This window comes from Acinonyx jubatus, chromosome E2 (assembly GCF_027475565.1).
Source record: "Acinonyx jubatus isolate Ajub_Pintada_27869175 chromosome E2, VMU_Ajub_asm_v1.0, whole genome shotgun sequence".
In the NCBI taxonomy this organism is placed as follows: domain Eukaryota; kingdom Metazoa; phylum Chordata; class Mammalia; order Carnivora; family Felidae; genus Acinonyx; species Acinonyx jubatus.
The window spans coordinates 15,331,340-15,352,641 of NC_069396.1; the positions used below are offsets into that span (position 1 = coordinate 15,331,340).

A 21,302-nucleotide genomic window follows, 5' to 3' on the forward strand; every position below is an offset into this window, starting at 1 on the left:
AGGAGAGGGACACGTCGTGGGTAAGCCACTGGAAGCCACCACCGCCACGAGCCCACCCGTTCCTGGCCGGAGCCCAGGGCGGAGATTCCTGGGAGGGGCTGTTCTGTCTTCCCCAACGTACCTTCTTCTCCAGCAGTGCTTCGAGGGCCAGCAGCCAGCAGACTCCCCTCCCCAACTCCCCCGAACGTCCCTTCCCCGGCGGCTTTCCACGCGGCTGCTGATGCTGACAGTGCCGACCCTCCCCAGGTGACCTGGGTCTTCCTGGCACAATAATCAAAGGTTCTTCCTCAGACTCTCCAGAATGCCCCACTTTATTTAGGTCAGGGTTTGCAAACAATGGCCTGTGGGCCCACTCCAACCTGCTGCCTAATTTTGTAAATAAAGTTTTAACAGAACACAGCCACATCCACGGATCTGCATATTAACGATGGCTGCTTTCCAAGCACCAGAGTTGAGTAGTTGCAACAGAGACAGCATGGGCCTCAAAGCCTCAAATATTACTACCTGGCTCTTTACAGAAAAAGTTAGCCAACCTCTGCTTTAGGTGATAGCCTATATGGTTACACTCCCTGCATAGAATCCTAGGTCAGTAACACAGAGCCAAAGCTGTCGTCTGGCTTTTCCAAAAGAATGACAGGTCAAGTTTTTATATTTAGAACCACAGTCTATTAGGAGAACCTAAAATTAGGTTTTCCTTCGGATTAAAAAAAAAAAAAAACACACACACAGAAAAATAAATTTCTCCAGACTGGTTGCCTGTCAACATCTGAAGGTCACTTGGCTTAGTGCATCAGATGGTCAAAATTACACTCTTGATTGTATTTGTGTGTTCTGATTCCAGAACAAGGAAGCCCAAAACGTGGCAGAAAGCAGACACACACAGGATTAAAGTGAGAGGTGCAAGAACAGGAGAGGTCATGGGAACAGTTAGCAGACCCCAGACTTCTGTGTACTGTAAAAGACTCGAAGATTATCCAAGGACAAAACTCACAAACTCTGTGTGCCTCTTTGAGAAAACGGTGAAAGGTATGGGCCCTTCTCACTAACAGCTGAGGAAGTAACAAGCTCCTGGTATACAGAGGATAATCTCCTTCATTTCAAATGATCCCATTTTAGGAGAAGAGGGAATTTTTCTACTGGCTGCCCTTTATAAAGCAGGGCAAACAACTCCAATAAACTTAAGTGAATGACCCAAGGTCACCCAGCTACTTAGTGGGAGAGAGGGAACTAGGACCAGGGTCTCATGTTCCTCCAGCATCCCTGAGGAGGAGCAAACTCAGATACTGTGTTTTATGTGCTTGTGTTATTACCTGCCCTTTCCTCCTTCTCCCCACCCCCATCTCCAGACCCCAGAGCCTGGCTCAAGAAGACACAGGAAAGACACAAAAAATGTCTCGGAACCACTTTGTGCTGTTCCTCTCCTTTCTGACCTGCATGTGCACACGCCAATGCCATGCTAACTGTTGCTCATCCTGCTTCAACAGCCTTCTTCTCTAGATTATAGCTTGAGACACTGAGAAGGCAGAGCAGTTAGAATGCCCTGCGCTCCATTAAAAATACCCAAGCGGCCCTACCAGCACTTCCCATTGAATGACACACTCCAGGCTCAGGTGCTCACACGTACACATTCTTTGTTCTGTAGAAAACTATGAAAATCCCAGAAGCATGTTTGAGCTTTATTGGAAGAGGGAAGGATGAATGTGCCAATGGACCGTTGCAGAAAAATCTTTGTGGGGGATGAAAGGGAGGCCCAGGCCTTCAATCATGTAAATTGGCTAAACCACCCCATACCTAACTGTTGCTCTGAGGCCAAGGTATAGGCAAAAATGGGAAGGGCTTCATAGGTACCAAGAGAACAATCCCTTCTTTCCCCCAAAATGGATGATTTGACACACTCAGGTGCAGAGCTTTGGAACAAAACAATATCCCCACTAGTAACAGCCATCCTACAGCAATTTCACAACCAGAAGGAGTCGGCAGAACTGGCGAACTCAATGTTAACTGTTAAGGCAATGACAACAACTTATAATAAAAAGCTACTTTCTGGAAATAAATTTGAGCTGATTTCCTCTTTAATGGTTTATCTTCATTGTGCCTCTGAGACAGGGTCCTTGAAGAGGATTTCAGGAGGGTGGAATTCACCAAAGCAATCTTTTTTGGAGGCTACAACCCTGGGGAGAAGGAGGGCCTGATGGGCTAGATATAAAGGGAAAAGGATTAGCTTGCCCACGTTCATTGTCCCCAACTTCCCTATAGAGTCCTCCCGCCCCCCAAAAGTCAAAAACTGGACTAAGATATTTCTGGGAGCAAGGGGTCTGGCTTGGGATTAAGGAGCAGGAAACTTGTATGAGAGCCAGCATGGGGAAACGTGTACTGCTGTCTTGGGTCACTAAGGCCAAAAGAATTACATTTATTAAAGCTTCAACAACAACTGATGAAATAAAAGATAACAGGGAAAATAACCATGGAATCCAAAGCAATGAATTTTATCGAGGGATTTTGGTAAGATCATATAGTATGAACTCAGAACAAGAATCATTAAAGCCTTACCCCAAAATTCCCATTACCCTCCCGTGAGACAGGATTTCCTTGCAATAAGGCACTGAATCCTTAACATAAAATTGTAATATGGATATAAAGGCTCTTTTCCAAATGGCTGGTGTTTCCAACCTCTGAGCCAGAAGAGAGGACAACGTGGCCAAAAAGAGTTGGATGGGAGTTGAGATGTCAAATGTCTTTTGTCCTTAAATCCATAGGCCCTTGGGTGATAGAACTATATAAATCCTGAATTGACATAAACATCACACTGGGAATTCCTGCTTTAAAAATAACCAATATGATGAAAATGTTCCAAAAACACTCTATACTCAATCTCCTGGGGGGAAATGGCAACCTCTTGTGCCACCAGGAGTTCTTCCATCTACCATTTGGGAGCCATTTTGGAAAGGAAATGGACACACGCTACAAATGGTAGAGAAAAGAATAAGAGGAAACAAGGTAAACAGGTCTATGGCCTCTCCCCTTGATCCTGGTCTAGAGAATATTTAGGGTCTTCTCTTAGAGGCTTGTACAAAAACTTAATTCAAAATTCCAAGCCGGCGTTTGTAGTCTGGGTTCATTCTCCAACACACTGAAAAAACTGCAGAATAAACTGTTTATTGGTTGCCAGGAAACACCTGCTTATAAAGGTTACATCCCAACCCAAACTTTTTAAAAACTATTTTTAATTTTTATTTATTTTTGATGGGGAGGAGGGGCCGAGAGAGGGGGGACAGAGGGTCTGAAGCAAGCTCTGCGCTGACAGCAGAGAGCCCTTTGCGAGGCTCAAACTCATGAACCTCAAGATCACGACCTGAGCCAAAGTCGGATGCTTAACTGATTGAGCTACCCAGGCGTCCCACAACCCAAACTTCTGATCACAACCTGAGTCTACCTGCAGGTCAAAGATCCTGTTCTTACCAGATTTTATAAATTCTCACTCAGTACTTCTCCAGCTGTCCAACCTGGAGCAAACAGGGATCCAAAGCTACAACAGGGTCCTGCCCTGTATGACCTTCTCCACACCATGGGGTCATTTCCCAGGTCTTGAGCGGGTCAATGCCCTGACCTGTTGGCCAGATACCCTCTCCATCCCAAGTGGCACTGGTTGTGTCCCCAGGATTCTACCCTAGGAACCTGCCTAATATGAAGCAGTGGGAGGGGGTGGGGCTGGAGAGACCAATGAGGACTCCAGGAGAGCAAGCCGTCACCCACGGACATGCTTCCCCTGCAGAAAAGACTAGATGTTTTCATTTGGAGGAGAGAGAATAATTTGTTCCTGACCCAGCTAATTAGAATACCCTCAACTGGGATCCCAATGTATTTAATTAAATTCACTGTAATATATGAAGAATCCACCAAGGCACAAATCTCAGGGGAACACTCAATAAAGGATCTGCCCCTGTTCAGAATTCTTGCTCTTCTTGACAGGGAGGGAATTTTTCTCCCCCACAAATCCTCAACGCTCCAACCCTCTCCCTCAACTCTATCAGAGGCCCTCCGATCCTTGGGGAGGGGAACGTAGGTTTTGCTTTACTTTTTCCACTTTACTCTCCATTCGATCTTAACTTCTTACCTCTATGAGGTCAGGTGTAGAGTTTATTTAAAATTTTTAAGTTTATTTTTTATTTTGAGACAGAAGGCAGAGGAGGGGCAGAGAGAGAGGGAGAGAGAGAAAATCCACCCTGACAGCGCAGAGCCAGCTGTGGGGCTCAAACCCACAAGCTGTGAGATCATGACCTGAGCTGAAACCAACAGTCGAACGCTCAACCGACCGAGTCACCTAGCCACCCCAGGTCAGTGGTACAATTTAAAAGAGAAAACAAAACAACAACTTCAGCTGTGGCTAGTAGGCTCTCAGGCGTGCACGCTACACATGGACCCAGAGAAAACCGGCTGCTCTGCCCACTGGACAAGGTTTGAATCTGATTCACTTCTAAATGTCTACAACACATTAGACACATTAGCACACGCACACGCGCGCGCACACACCCACACACACACACACACACACACACACAGAACACGCCCTACCCCAGGCCTTAACCTGCAGTTGATTAAGACAGTGACAGTGGTGACTTGGAGAACACGCCAAGAGGGACATGAGAAGGACATCCCTTTGGCTTGAATATCATCGTGAAAACATGCCAGCTCCAACAGTGAAAATCACTGGCTTACTCAAGAAAAACTACCATCTATCCACAAACTAATAATGATGAAGAAGCGTGACCAACTAATAAACTAAGAAAGCAAGATCAACTAGCTAAAGAATAGTGGTAACTGAGGTCTACCCCAACCCACTCGGGCCAGTGACCTATAGCCTTGGACCTGCCTAAGGGTTTCCTTGATTTTCCTCCATGTCACTGGCTGGTTTAAAAAGTGCACACACAACACTGAGTTATATGAACTGCAAATGTACAGTCATTTCCTAAGAAACTTTCAATATGATTTACTTCTGAAAGCTCAAAGAACTACAATGACCTCTAACAAGTATCCAGTTTGACTCATAAATGGAACTAGAAGAGCCCAACGATCTCCAACTTCTTGAAATTACCACTATGCAGCAGGCATGACTGTCCTCACTGACAGCCATCAGGAATGTGACTTACACCAGTGGTCAGTGCTTTAAACTGACAACAGGGGAGTGTGGGCTCACTCGTACTGCTCAGGGACCTTTTCCTAAACCACTTTCTGATCTTGGTGGAGCTCTTTTAAGATGCTCATCCCCCCCCAAAATGAGTAAAATAAAATAAAATAAAAAATAAAAAATAAAATAAAATGCCTGTCCCATCAGGGTTTGGCTGGAAGGCGACACTCCTGTCCCCTGGACATGGAAACATCAAATGCCCCACATCTTCCCCTGTGGGTCCAGCTTGGGGTGGGGGTGGGGGCAGGGCTCATAAAGAAAAAGCCATCGCTGCAATCAGAAGCACCTCGATAATGAACCTGGCACATAAATCCAAGCGCAAAAGGAAAATTAATAATTAAAAAAGACGGGAGAGAAAGGAGGCCAGCCCGTGTTACTTTGTGGGATTCTACCCCATTAATATGTGGTGCTCGTTCACCCTGGCCAACAACTGCAAGTCAAAGAGACGAAAAGAGGACTCTTGTTAGAAAATAATTCATCGTGAAAATCAAAAAAGTGTGTTCCTGTAACTTGTTTCCCAGGAAAACTAACCAACTTCTGTCAGAGAACATTGATTTCTGTAAATCTGGAGGGGCCCCGCTCCTTCCTCCTCCCCAGTGATAGAAACTTCTAACATTTGGTTCTTCATGCATGGAATGCAAAATATTGATCAGGTTTTGTCAAAGCCTCCCCTTTAAAGTAGAAATGGACAAAGTACATTCACACACGCATACACATTCACAAATGAAAACACACAGGACTCCTAATGAAGCTTCCTCAGGGGAGCAACACCTGTTACTAGAAACACACGCTTGCCCACCCCTCTTCCACGCACACAGTGCACCTCTACTCCTTGAGCAACTGAAACTCTGATGGATGAGGAAAAGCAGCTCCCAGGCATCCCTCTGAGCAAATGGGCTCCCCTAGGGGAGACCACACACCTCTTGCTGAGCAGAGGAGAATCCCCATGGTGGGTACACAGAACAAACCCCAAGACACCTGCTGAGGAACACGGAAAGTCATCTAGGCAGGGCGGATGGAAGGGCTTCTGGAACTACTAACCACAGCGTGCCTGGCCAGGGCTCCAGTTTTCCCCTCTGGGCAGGGGATATAAAGTCATCAGCACTTCCAGGGAGAAGGAATGGGAAGATGAGAATCAGTTTACTAATTCCTCACATATAAGTGCGTGTTGTACCCATTCACAGCATCTACTGCTAAGCAAACACCCACAGACACTTTTCATCTCATGAGGGCCTGCCCCACGGGGTGGGTAGCATTTGGCTCCTGGACGTGGACAAACCCAAAACTCAGGGAGGTCATGTGACTCCCCTCAAGGTCTCACAGAGTATGAAAGAAACAGGACTGGAACCTGGGGCTTGATACCAAGTCCACAGCAGTCCAGCTACTCTGCACTGACCACAGGGCTCATTCTGGAACAGCAGATTCCCTATACCCAGGTATTTGCCTTGAAGGCCTAAAAGATAAATTATTGCAGGTGTAACGCAACTGGGAATGGAGGCAGTTAATTTTTTAATCAGTGGTTGTGTTACAGTTTCAAACCTCATGTCACATGCTCAGGAAGGCTTCCAGAAGGTCAACCTAAATATATAGGTATTTTCTGTTTTATGTTGGCTTTTCACCCACTCATGCCCTCATCCTTGGCACATGCTAATTTAGTCCTATTTCACTGTAGGAGCCCTGCAGACACCATAAGATACAAGCTTCAACCATCATTTATAAGAGCAAGTGAAAGGAAGTAAAAATGTTCCCTTAGATCAATCCATTTACGTTACTCTGACCTATTTTCTGGTTTCTAGGCCAGAGTCCTTGTGCCCTGGACAAGCCATGAGTGTTCACTCTCAGTATTTGAGCTCCAAAGCTGAAGGCGAGACTTCCCATGCCTGTGTCACTTCCCTTACCTGAATGATATCTCCTGGTTCAAAAGTCTCAATATGAGCATTTCCTTGAGAGACATACAGTATATCCTCGAAGGAAACTAACAACAAGAAATCCACAATATGCTGTCTTGCAGAATGCTGATACCTTCACATAACAGAAATCATTTCTTTGTTAGGGAAACTCCAGAAAGGAGAGGAAGCTGACCAGGTATGTAGGGGTTTTCCCAAAGGAAGGGGCCCATCAGAGCATGAGGTCACAAGCCAAATGAGGGCGAGTTTCCATGACAGTCAAACAAGCATCTACACATCGAGCTCGGAAGCTTCGAAGGGGGATATGGTGGGTGAAACCACAAAGTGGGTCCCACAAGGCTAACATCAGACTGACCACCCTCCAGAACCGACCAAAAGCTTAAATATCTGAAGATTAGCCCTTTACTAGGATAACCTACCAGTGATGGTCCCTTTCCCCACTCATCCGTCAAGATGCATTTCTTCTCTACACTACTTTCCACCTCTTGCAGTTATCAACTCTCAAGTAAAAGTAAAGGCTGCCATTTACTCCAGCATGTCTCCCTTCAACTCCACGCCAAAATGTCGCCAATAATGGTTGTTTAAGGTGCACCGTAGATTAAGGTAGCCTGATGGAAAAGCCTAACTCTGTGCTACTTCAGGCAAGTTATATACACTGTTGGGTCTCCCACACACAATGGGGCAACAGTAAGAGAACCGCTGCAGAGCACTGTAGGGAGGAGTCTATGGGATAATGCACACAAAGGGCTTAACACAGCACCTGACGCAGAGCAAGCCTCTGTGATAAGGCAATTGCTGTTACTATCACGGTTTCTCAAATTAGTTACAGTTTGGGATTAGGGATCGAAATAAATGTCTACTGAATTTACCTATTTGGTATTTCCCTCCTTACAACCAACCTTGCCTGCCCCACTCCCTAGGACCTCCCCTCCCACCCTCTCAGCCCCAAAGAGGAATCCCCAGTTGACTGCAAAGAAACCGCAATCTATAGAAACTGTAACATGGAAGGGATAACGAACACACAGAGGACCGACTTCTTCCTTGTAAGAGGTGCTTAATTTTCAGTCACTTGCCCAAAGTCATGCTGCTGATGCAGGCACAGCTGGGATCCATACCCCAAGCCCATGTCCTTGCCCCCAAACCAGATCTGTTTTACTGGGTCTCTTTGCCCATGACGGTGCCAATATACTGAAAATCAAGAACCATGTTCTTTATCGTGTCTGCCAACATCCCCAGGTGTAGACCAGGTGAAGGAAGGAGGGCTCAGCTGAAACGGCTGGTGGGCACCTCCCAGATTCCCTAGATTTGCTCTGAAGGATTTGCTTATTTCTGTCTCCAATCCCATGGCAGTCAATATGGCAGAAAAAACATGTGCCCGGTGGTCAAAACAGGTGCATTACTTCATCTGTAAAATGAAGATGTTTATACTTGCCCTGTCTTCCTCGGGGGCAATTTTCTAAACCACGTGAGAAAACAAATGTGAAAATCCTCCAAAGGATATGAAGGACTCCCCAGGTTATTTGGCACAGCCATCATCTTTCTATCCTAAGCCCAGATTTTGCTTCCTCACTTCTGACTGGCAGGTGCAGCACCATGGGCTGGGTTGTTAACGATCAGATGGTGTTCTGGCTGAGCAGTTCTCTAACTGGAGCGTGCACCAGGAACACCCGAGGGTGTGTTATGCCTGGACTGTCGGCCCACCCCAGGGGTTTCTGATTCACCTGGTCTGGGATGGGGACCAAGAATCTGCATTTCTAACAATCTCCAGGGAGACGCTGATGCTGCTGGTCTGGGACCACATTTTGAGAACCGCTGATCTTGACAGCAACTGCCATGGACCAGAAACCTGAATCAGAATAAATACTTGGAGAGATTCCCCTGTAAGAAGAAAATTTTCCAGAGTCTAAAATCTCTGTACCCGCCTTTCCCCAAAGAGTATTTCCGATTCTAGCCAACTGCACTAGATAAATCATGTGATGCCGGCACAAGAAGTCACCTCTTTAATGAACAAGTCACACGGAAGCAGCCGCCTGCTACCAGCCTGCTCCAGATACTTCATAAAAGTAGAAATCGGCCCTATTCATCTCTCTCCCCCCTTCTGCACCTGCAGTCTAAAATTTCCTGGGGCTGTCGCTGAAAGCGTGACTCTTGATGGCAAGGCATGAGGCATCACTTTTTCCTCATAAGCTCTGGATCCTGCTGAGCACACCTGTCCAGATGTCTTGCTGGAATGGAGCCCACGAAAGAATTTCAACCAAATACCAGAAAAAATAAAATGGTCTTTAAAATTCCTCCCACGCTCCTGAACTTTCTGGCTGTTGCTGCTGAGAGCATGAATTTGGCGCTCAAACCTGGAGGCTTCTCTTAAGCTCCCATGATTTGCTGACAAATACCCTCATCACCTCCATTATGAGAGAAGACGACGGGCAGCCAGGGTGAGATGGGCCTGGGGTGGGCGGGCAGTGAGCACACACAGGCTGACTTCTCCCTTAGAAGAGGTCCTTCATTTAAAAAAAAATTTTTTTTATGTTTATTTGAGAGAGAGAGAGAGAGAGAGCGCACGCGAGCATGAGCGGGGCAGGGGCAGAGAGAGGGAAACACAGACTCTGAAGCAGGCTCCAGGCTCCCAGCTGTCAGCACAGAGCCCAACGTGGGGCTCAAACTCACAAACTGTGAGATCATGGCCTGAGCCAAAATCAGACGCTTAACCGACTGAACCATCCAGGCACCCTGAGGTGCTTCATTTTTATTTCATTCTTCCCTTGAAAGGGAAAATGGGAAGGTGAAAAAGCAGGAGATACAAATTCTCTCTGAACAAACGTCTCTGATGCTGGTCATTGTGGCTGCTAAAGCACTGGGCCTTTTCTCCTTAAATTCCCTGGATTTTGTGGTTAGTCGAAGAAGATGGTGACACTTTTGGGAGGGGGACAGGGACAAGCAAGTGACAGGAGAAAACAAGCTTCTCTGGGGAAGGAGAGTAGAGTCTGAGCCAAGAGGCCAGGAGATGGCCGGCTGCAGAGGGGACGGCCACACGGCGAGAGGGGACACGGTTTTGCAAACGATGACACGGCTACTTTCTCTGCCCTGCTTTCGGGTTCCCCCCATAAATAACCCAGACAAACACCCCGTGCACTGGGTTTTGCTCTCCTTCTCCCCCCTCTGTAGGTCTCATTAAAAGCCGATATTGTTCGGCCTCAAGATGGAGAGCTCAGCATGGATTTTACTGAACGTTAAATCAACCAGCAAGCGTAGCCAGCAAACTCTGTGGCACTTTAACTTTAAATAATGCAATAATTATTGAATTTCCTTTTTATAACTGAAGTGCTGGAATGTAAACAATGGGGCCGTAATTGCAGGAAGGGGGGATCAATAGAGGCAATCGTTTTTCAGCCATGTTAATTGTAAATACAATTGCTCCAAGATGTCAGCCTTGTTCTTCTTGCTCCCAGAATCATCCTAACGGATGACAGAGTCCAACTTTCCCATTACAGCTGTTCGTTCCTTTAAGAGGTTCTCAATCAGGTCTGATCAATCTGTCAAGATAATGCATGGAGTAAGTAAGACTCTTCCAAACACAGGCTCCCAATCAATAGCCCGGACCAGCTTAATGAGGTGGGGCTAAGGCCCAGAGGGAGGTAACAGCCCCCAGCTTGCGCCTAGGTTTGGCAGGCCGGCTTCCTCACATGGCCCTGATAAACAGATCAGCCCTTAATGAGGACATTAGTTATGCATGCTTCAGCAAGCAGCAAGACATCCATCCCTTGGGACAGACGGACACAAAACAAAATAGATTAACAGAAAACAATATGGTGCCAAATTAGGTCTAACTGAAGACTTTTCCCTCCTTCTACTGCTTCCCTTAATTGTCCAGCAGAGTAGAGGACATCAATTAATCATTCCAATGTGCATGAGCTCAAAGAATGGGAGTACCGTTGGGCCGGAGGATCTCCGGGTTTCTCCCAGCCTCCTCTGGCTGCCACTCAGTATGAGTGCCCTCACCTCAACACCATTTCCAGTTCACAAGGGGGGCCCCTCACAGAAGGGGCCCCATACCAATCCGCAGGAGAGAAGGAAGATGTGGCTGAAGTCTCACAGCCCTACTGGAGGGGCCAAGAACTGAAGATGGACGAGAACAAAGCTGCTACTCCTCATAGCTGACATCTGTTTCTGAGATCAAGTCTTGGTCTTGAGAATAGTTACTGCCTCACAGGAGAAGAGGTGGAAAGTCAGGAGTCTAGAATCCCATTTCACGTGACCCAGCACCCTCGGCAAGCCGCACACGCATTGAGGGACCCTGGGTTCTCAAAAGGATAACCTGGAGGGCTTCACGGGGAGGCTGAAGGGCTAGCTTCCCTCCCCGAGGCCAATGCACAGCGTTGCCTCTGCTCCTGCTGCCTGGCTGGGAGAGCACCTCCCTGTGGAAGTCTGTGAGAAAGACCACGCTAAGGAAAGGTCTCACCCAGAGTATGACAGTTCCTTCTCCCAGAGTCTGGGTTTCCCGGAACCTTCTCAAAGTTTGGCTCCTGGACCAACAGCATCAGCACTCCCTAGAAACCCCTTCAGACCCCATCCAGACCTACAGGGGTCTGGCCCAGCAATCTGAGTTTTAACAAGCTCTCCAGATGATTCCCACACAAGCCCGTTTAAGGGTCACCATCTTAGAGGGGGAATTACATAAAGCAGCTTAGAGCAGGGAGGATCTAGAAAATCACGGTGTTTCTGGTCCTTTCTAAATCAGAAACAGTTCCGTGTCTAAGATGTAGCTAGAAACCCGTATTTTCCCTGAGATTTGGATCAGAGCCCACCACCCACCTGCTTCAGAACGCAAAGCCTCTGGAAGAAATGACACCAAAGGAATGAGGCCCTTGTGTGAAAAGCCCATTTTATTAGTGGGGTAAGATCACAGAGTGGGCCACACCACTGAATTACAAAAGGGCAACAGTCTCATTATGTGACTGAAGTAAAATGAGAATAACCGGGTCTTTGTAAGGATGTCAGGATGAGCAGAATATACGAAAACAAATAAAGAGCTGGAAAGATGAGATCCCTCTTTTGTGCAAAAGGCCCAGCTCACCGGCCACTCCCTCTCTGAAGCCTTCCCTAACGCCCAGATTGTACCTCTCTCCCCCACTCTGGGCCCCCAAGCCCATTGGGAGCAACTTCCATGCCGGACTCATCTTGCTGGCTTACAAACCCCCGCCTGGGGGCGCCTGGGTGGCGCAGTCGGTTAAGCGTCCGACTTCAGCCAGGTCACGATCTCGCGGTCCGTGAGTTCGAGCCCCACGTCGGGCTCTGGGCTGATGGCTCGGAGCCTGGAGCCTGTTTCCGATTCTGTGTCTCCCTCTCTCTCTGCCCCTCCCACGTTCATGCTCTCTCTCTGTCCCAAAAATAAATAAAAAACGTTGAAAAAAAAAAATTTCAACCCCCCGCCTGCCTCACTGCTGCCCTGTGAACAGCAAGTCCCAGGCCCGGAGACCAAGCTGCGCCTCTCTGCCTCAGCACAGCTCCTGATCCACAGCAGGTTCTTGAAAATGGTTGGCTGAAAGTCTGAGCAAAACTCCCACACTTCACTCTTACTCTTGGTCTTCAGCTTGCCGACCTTTCTAATCTAGACCAGATTCCCTCTCTCCTCCTCTGCTTTCAACCCTCGACTCCATTCCACACTTGACATAAAAGCAGCCTCCTGGCCCTTTCCACCTCACCCACCAACCCTGCTCTTTCTGGTCACAGCGGCTCTTCCTAAGCGCAAACCATCCCGAACGCCCCCCTCCACCTGCTGAATGATGCCCCTACCTGGACGTCCTCCCCCATCACACCGAGCTAGCACTCTTGTCTCCATGCCTCTGGGGTCCTGTGGCAGGAGGTGAGCCCCACCTGTGGGTACCAGTATTGGGCACAGCCTTCACTTGGCTTCCACGTGGGCTCTACATTCCTTGATGACTGAGACAGGAGGCTGGGACTGAGAGAATAAACATGTTTATTCTAAGATTTACCGCTCGCTTGGATAAGATTTTACGGCAGGATATCATTACTGTAAATGGCTGTACTCAATGACTTCACTTCTCAGTATATGAATCGTAGAAGCCCTTCTCCTTCCCCACTCTGAATCCACCAAAATGTCCCCCAGCCAGAAAACAACTTAGCTCGTCACCATCAGTGTATCCTTCCATTTTGGTCTACGTATTTACAGAGCTTTAATATTGCTATTCTCTTTCACGAAAGCTTGTTTCTTATTTAATGGACAAATACTGCGAGACTGCGAGATGTATTGAGAAACATCTAGAAGAAGACCACAGAAGACAGGGACAGAGAGCAAACTCCAGCAGATGCCTCTCGGTGGGGAGTGACTCAAGCCATCAGGACTCCGACAACGAGTTGACAAGTCCACTACCACACCTTTACAGACAAAAACAATTTAGTACAAATTTTAGTTCTAAACACACAGTGTCTCCAAGATCCAATGGAGAGGCGTGACCATACAGACACCCGAAAGGAGATGGCTGAGTGGGTATTTCTGAGACATCTGTTCATCCCCAGGTTGGAAAAGCCAGGCTAAGGACATAAAAAAAAAAAAAACAAAAAAACAAAAAAAAAAAAAACAAAAAAAAAAACAAACCATGCATACCCGCTTATCTTTCTTTTCTTCCCAAACTTATTGTCTTCTTCCACAACTGAGCAGCTGTGGCCTGGACCCTCGATTCTTGCCACTCCCTAAGCAACTGGTTACATCTACCTTCATATGTTTCCAAACTCTGAGACCTGTGAAGAAGGGAACGTTCTCCACCTGGGTTTAGACGGGCTGCTTTCCCTTCCTGGCTTATTACCAAACTCTAGGCCCCCCAGCTGCTCACTGGCCACCAGACCCTCCCCCAGAGGTTCTAAGCAACACGGTCTAATGACATAGCCTCCTGGTTCTGTTCTCAAGCTCCCAATGGAATGTGGCTGTGAGGCTAGTCAGCGAGAGGTTTTGTGTTTTTTGTTTTTTTCTTCTCCAAGCTTATTTTAAATGGTAAAAGGGGAGGCTTTTGTTTGTTTTTTCACCAGCCAGTCTACATTGACCAAATCATCCTCTCCTCACAGTCTCCAAGTTCATTCTGTTTCAGAAGGCCCAACCAACAGTGAGGAGATGGGAAGGGCCCAGTAGAAGATTTTCCAGGGGGCACAATTTCATTCCAGAAAGATGATCATTTACAAATCCTGCTAGAGAACTGCAGTAAAATTCAAGTTCCAGAAAACAGCATCTAAAAAGCTTGCAAGCGGGAAGATTTCTTTGAACAAAATGGCAGGCTTCGGAGAAAGCTGGAGGTAGGGTGAGCAAGGAGATTGCTACGATTTCCAGCTCTGGGGCGCCGGGATGCTGCGGGCATGCATTTTGCACATTAGCAGTTACTGTGTTCCTGGTGCACAGGGACATCTGGACATAGACCCGCCGGGGCTCTCTTCCTGGGGACACGTTACGAAGACGAAGCCAATCGCCCACCACCACAGCAACTGGCAGGTGACGTCTTTAAAATCTCAAATCTAGTAACCTGTTCTGCAGGTATTAACACAAACTACAGATACTATTTTAGTGGGCATTTTAAAGGGCTCAGTCTTAAAACACCAATCTTTCAATGACCTTTCCCGATTGCATCACAATGACAGGAAGCCAAAAGGAACCAACAGTCATTCCCAGTTTCTGAGAAAACCTTTATTTTTACAGTCTTTAGCGGTCTTTCTTTCAGCTTTGGATTCATTCATTTCCCATCTGTCTCTCCATATTCTTGTTTCTGGTTTCCTCACAAAGCAATGAAGGGATGATTTGTCTCTGAACACTATTTTTTTTTAATGTTTATTTATTTATTTGAGAGAGAGAGAGAGAGAGAGAGAGAGAGAGAGAGAGAGAGAGAGAAAGCGCACACGTGAGCACGGAAGGGGAAGACAGAGAATCCCAAGCAGGCTCTGCACGGTCAGTGCAGAGCCAGATGTGGGGCTCGAACTCACTAACGCTGAGATTGTGACCTGAGCAGAGAACAAGAGTACGACACTTAACTGAGTGAGCCACCCAGGCACGCCATGAACATTATTTTCACCATTCTGTGTACATAAGAAAAGTCATCTACTAAAATGGTTTTCACCCACCAGTGCCTTGTACCACCCTTGTCTCCTTCTCAGTCCCTCTGCAGTCTCTCTCCCTCTCTGGCGCGTGTGTGTGTGCGTGTGTGTGTTCTGTCGTCAGTTCATGCCATTCCACCCTGTACGTACTGCCATTCCAGCTCAGCCAAATTCTGCTCCCCTTTCTGAACACCTCATCTCCCTTCCGATTTCTGTCTCCAGGAATTCCTTCTCTGAAATTAAAGACTTCACCTCTCAAGCCTATCTTTTCCCACTGACACCTTAGGTGCTGGTTATCAGCATTACATAGGTGGCATATTCTCCAGTGAGACCGGAATGTTCCTGAAGACAGAGGTTATGTGCCCTCCTACTGGACACACAAGAGTCAGGTTATTCTGTATAAAGAACACGGGCATAAATCAGGAGTCACGCAGGAGAGGGTCTCTGACACTAAGCTCTCTCCTCAACTGTGAACACCACCACCTCATACTGAGGGGCCATGAGACTCCGGTGAAGAAAACAGTATGAATGTACTTCCTAAACGGCCACGCAAAAAAATTTTTTAAAAAGTGGTCAGATGATGAGAACTGGTTGGAAGGGGCACTTGGAAGACTCAGAAAACCCTCCCACCATCTGATTTCAATGGGGTCCTAAGTCTACACAAAGACGAATTAATTACTTGATGGCCTGTTCACTTACCTCGCTAATGAAATCATGGGTGTTTCAGGGAAAGAACCTGTTAGGAGGACTGGCTCGCCTCTGGGTGTGGGGACTGCCGGTGCCAGCTCATTCCCCTGCGCCAACATGACTCACGAGATGACACAAATCGCCAGTGGGCTTTGTTATTATGTGATCTTCAACAAGTCACCCTTCTTTCCTGCTTCAGTGATAAAAATCTGGATGGTAATACTAAGAACCTCCTTCGTGGCATGATCGCGAAGAATGACGATGGCGCACAGCTAATAATGACCAGGAAGCACTGTGTCTTTGTAGAGAGCTATGTTACTTAACATTTAGAATAATACCCCACTGTTTCAGGTTGAGAAAGCATTCAGATTTTAGCTAAACTGAAGGCTGAACATATCCACTAATGAGCAGTGTCCTTCCCATAGAAACACTGAAAGCTACTCAGTCTACTGAATAAAATGACTAGCAGTACATTAGCCAGAAGCTGATGCAGGTGTAGTTACCATGAAACCAGGGTCATTGCATTCAACATCTAATAAGCAAATTCTTAAGATCACAGAAATAAACCAGGGCCAACCGAGCTGACAACAATTGCATTTGGATAGAATGATTTCTTGGTCCATAGTTTCCATAAAAATACAATCTATTAAAAGATATGTTTCTACCATCTAGACCAGGAGTCTGTAAGTATCTGGATGGTAACTATTTTAGGCCTTGAAGGGCCATACAGCCTCTATTGCAACTGCTGAACTTTGCTATCACTGCACAAAAGTGACGCTGGGCAATTATTAAAATAATATGCATAACCGTGTTCCAATAAAACTTTATATAAAAGGAAAGGACTGGTTGGATTACCCCTCTGACAGTGATGTGCTGACTCCTGATGAAAAAATTTGTGTAAAATTTACTTATTTGCAGTATGAAGAGAGAACACACACACACACACACACACACACGTTTGTTGAGCAAAGTTCCTTCCAACTTGTCAAAGCACAGTAAGACCAAGGTTTGCAAACTTGATACCAAAATTAGCAGTTTCAAAGTGAAGATCAACAGTAACTCAAGCACCATTTAACTGGGAATTATGAAATGACTCCAGAACAATTAAGCTTCACTACTTGTTTTCATGCTTTTGAACGTAAGAACTTGCATTGTGTGTTTTCTACCCATGGCACTCCTTCTCAAATGCTGCCATCTCCTCCTATAAACCCAGTGAATAATGCCGCATGAGTAAGTTAGGGTTATACATTTATTCAGAACGAAACAATACCTGTAACTGAGTCAACTTTTAACTAATCTGATGATGGAGTTACTAACAACAACAAAAGAGTATAAGCTTCTTCTATGCCCTCGAGTAGCTGAAAATAATGCAGATGTGAAAAGCAAGGGAGCAAAAATGAAAAGGGGAAAAATTAGGTCACTTTCATCCCTGTATACCTTCCTACACATCCGCTTACTTTCTGAGCATCTCTGGAAAGGAGAATGCTAGCAATGACCTTGACATCCAACAACGAGTGATCAGGAAGTCTGGATTTAGAAAAAGAAAATATCTGAATGTTTTCTCAATAACACCGTCTCCATGTACCCAGTCCTACATAGATTTCAAAAGGTTTGGCCTTCGTTAGTTCAAATGATTCTCACAACTGCCTTGCGAACTTCAGTGGCGGCAGATGCCTTTCTTCGCCATCCACTGCATAGAGAAGAGACTTAAGTCACAGATGGCAAACGGGTGGCAGCTGGGGGAGCCTGCAGGTATGAATCACGGAACTCTGCAAGTTTTAAAAAATTCTTCACTAACGGTTAATACTGTGAATTTACACAGCACCTGGGTGGTTCAGTCGGTGAAGCGTCCAACCTTGGCTCAGGTCGTGATCTCGCATTTCATGAGTTCGAGCCCCACATCGGACTCTGTGCTGACAGCTCAGAGCCTGGAGCCCATTTTGGATTCTGTGTCTCCCCCTCTCTTGGCCCCTCCCCTGCTCATGTCCTATCTCTCTCTCAAAAATAAATAAACGTTAAAAAATTTTCTTAAATAAAACCTGTGAATTTCCCACACAGCTAAGAATGAATGAATGAATGAATGAATGACTATCCAGCTGTGCTGGCTGCACATTCCCTCAGCTCAACAATTACCTAGTTAAAATGGGGCAGGCACTTCCCAAGCCAGCACTGGTGCCCATCTACAATAGATGCGTCACCCCTGCAGGCACCTGGGCCGTGCCATATGTACCAGACGATGTGGCTCGTGAGTGAAGGCCACGGAAGTTGGGCCTACACCTTCGGGTCCTGCTTCAGCGTTGGTCACACCACACTGTGCTACCCACGAATAACCCAGTACAAAGACTCTCCTGAAACACAGTGCCCACTTGAGGAGCATGCCACAGAGCACAAGGCCAGAGCTGAGCTACTCCAGGCTCAAGCGGTAAGGGACTTGAGAACGAATGTGGCTTCGTAAGGGAAGCCAACTTAATTCTGCCAAGGAGTTAATATTTGCTAATTGGTAGAAAAAGGTAAAATTAATGAGGACATTAACATAGCTATTTAAAAACAGCTCCCTGTTTCTCCCATTGTAACACATGGAACTATCAGGAAGTAATTGAGGGAAAAGGACACTGTCAATTCTCAATTATCTGCATGAATGAAGCGCTTAGTGACACGGATAATCCAAGTCATTTACATTTGGATTTAGAAAGCAACATCTTTTTCCTTCGGAAAACTTACCTTCCTAATTAATTACAGCTTGCTGAATGTGAGGGTGAAATCAGTTTACCTTCTGTGCCAAAGCAGAAAGCTGCTGGGGAGGGTACAGAAACCACCAGGGGCTTCAGACCTGCCACAGATAACCCAAGGCAAAGAAAAGATCATCCACAGTGGTTGTCTAACGTGGTGGCCACGAGCCACATGTTTAGCTAAATAAGAAGTTCTGTTACGACGCATGCCATGTTTCAAATGCTCCAGAAACACATGTGACTAGGGGCTCCCAGCCACTAGTGGATAGCAGAACATCTCCATCATCACCAAGTTCTAGTGGACAGCAGTGACTTCTCCATCCATGGTGACCTCTAGTTTCCTGGATTAAGTAGAAAGCTGTGTGATGGGTCGGGAGCAGAGGAATGCAGGGGATGCTATACTGCCACCTTCTTTAGAAACAAAAGGGAATTGGAACACCTGACTCGCTCAGCTAGTTTAATTTCAAGCCCTGCAATGTAGACTCTGTCCAGGGAATAGCACAAAAAATACGCATTCCATTCCAAGTAAAATGAAGCTTTTTAATTAACAAAGCAGAAAACGAGTGGATAAAAGGCAAGGCAGGAAAGCCTGATTCTAAGCAAACGTGCCATATCCGTACCCGCACCTCGTGTGGCCACGCAGCCTGGGTGCCCGCTACAGGTAAACAAGGGAGAGAAGGCAGCTCTCCCCCCACCCCCCGCCGGCCACAAGGGGCCCACGCTGCAGGGGGCTGCTCAGGTGCCACCGGGGGTGGTGTCAGGCCCAGTGGCACTTCACATCCTCATTAATTATCTTGAAAGGAGAGGGTTAGTAAACAGCAAGTTAATTAAATTCTCAGATGATGCTAATTTGGGAGGCTTTAGAAAGACTGGCAAGGGCAGAGGCAATATAAATGGGACCTAGATGGGTTAGAAGAAGGAGTGGAAAATAAAATTAAGCACTGGCTCAACAAACACCGCTTGAAATAAGTCTTAGGGAAGAGCCAAAATACGTCCACAAACGAATTTATTTGGAAAATAGTTGTGCTAAAATGAAAAGTTTTGCAATGTCTGAGGCATATAATCAGAAGGGGAGCGCAAAAAAAAAAAAAAAAGGCTTTTAGTAAAAGTGTTTATGTGCACTTAGAAAAAGGTCTGGAAGGAACACCACCCGGTAAGGGTCATTGCCCTCAGGAGGCATGGTCACGGACAAGGGGACGTGGGGATGGGGTTTCCACTGTTTTCTTCATGTTCTTTTTAAACTGATGAAACATCTTTCAAACTAGCACACACTGTGAGGTTTTTAGCTGTCTTTGTTTGGTTTTTTAAGCTTTTTGGTTTGAAATAATTTTAGATGTACAGAAGATGGGCAAAGAGCTCCACGTGCCCTCCACTCAGCTTCCCTACTGTTAACATCCTACATCCTACCATCTGGCACGCCCATCCAAACCAAAAAACTGACACTGATACAATACTATCATTAAAGCACAAACTTGACTCAGATCCCACCCATGTTGCCATTCGTGCTCCTGCTCTGTTTCAGGATCCAGACCAGGACCCCATACTGCACTTAGTTGCTGCGCTCCTCCAATCTGTGACAATTCCTCCGTCTTCTGTGACCTGGACACTTCCCAAGAGCTCTGGCCAGATATCTGTAAAAACACCCCTCTATCTGGGTTTGTCTGATGTTTTCTTAGGATTACAGTGAGGTTCTAGATCTTTTGGAAAGTACCCTTCCCAGGGCATCATCTCAGGGGTATGTGACATCAACCGGACTTATCCCTTATCAGAGGTGACTGTCCATCACTTAGTGAAGGAGGGCCCCTTTCTGCCAGGCTTCCCCACTGACAAGCTACCCCTTCTCCCATTCTATGCTGTAACCATTAGAAGTGAATCACTAAGTCCAGGCCTCAGTCGAGAGGAGGGGAATGAAGCTCCAGCTTCTGGTTATTATGCCGTTAAATAAACTATCTTGTCACAAAGATAAGCTTCTCCATGCAAAAAGAAGTATCTGGTGAAAATGTCTATCTACAAGGTCTTGAGAGTTGCTGTTGTTGTTTCAAACGCTTGGATTCTCAACAACACAAATGAATGAATGCCCACAGCTGCAGAGACCCTGCTCTACAGGCCAGGCTGCGTTCTGCATACTTGCATATGTGAACTTATTTAATCCTCACAACAGCCCGGTGAAGAGGATGCTGCAATGTGACAACAGTCAACCCCAAATTACAAAGAGGTGAAATCTCTTGCTCACGTTAACACAATTACTACGTGGCAGGTGCAGGACTCAAACTCACGCCTCCTGGCTCTAGAGATTATGCTGTCTACGAAGCTCTCCTGCTCCACCATATACAACTCAAAAATTTCAAGCTAGTTACATAGAGCAGCGAAATATAATTGAGAGAGAAGAGTGACATGGGAAAAGATGTCAAAGACCAAATGGGACAGAGGCTTCTCTGGAGACAAGCACACTCGTGGGGGCATTCAGAGGGTCAACAAAATCGACACGCTCCGAAGGGGTTTCCAACAGAAGGCAGCTGTCCTCCACCTTAATAGGGCGGCAAGGAACACAGAGCACCTGAGAGGCTCAAAGGACCTCCCCATCGACAAGTATGCAAGATGCTCAGAATCTAAGGACCATGACGCTTATGGAAAGGCCAGCCCCCGTCTGTCATGGAGACAAGCCGGGAACTGTCTCCTACTCTTTTACTTCTCCGACTC

General features: G+C 46.5%; 1 protein-coding gene across 8 annotated transcripts in view; it reads right to left on the reverse strand.

The window, feature by feature from the left end:
- The window catches only part of ZFHX3 (zinc finger homeobox 3), a 276,618-nt gene that overhangs the window by 99,758 nt on the left and 155,558 nt on the right, over nt 1–21,302 (reverse strand). The window lies entirely within an intron of this gene.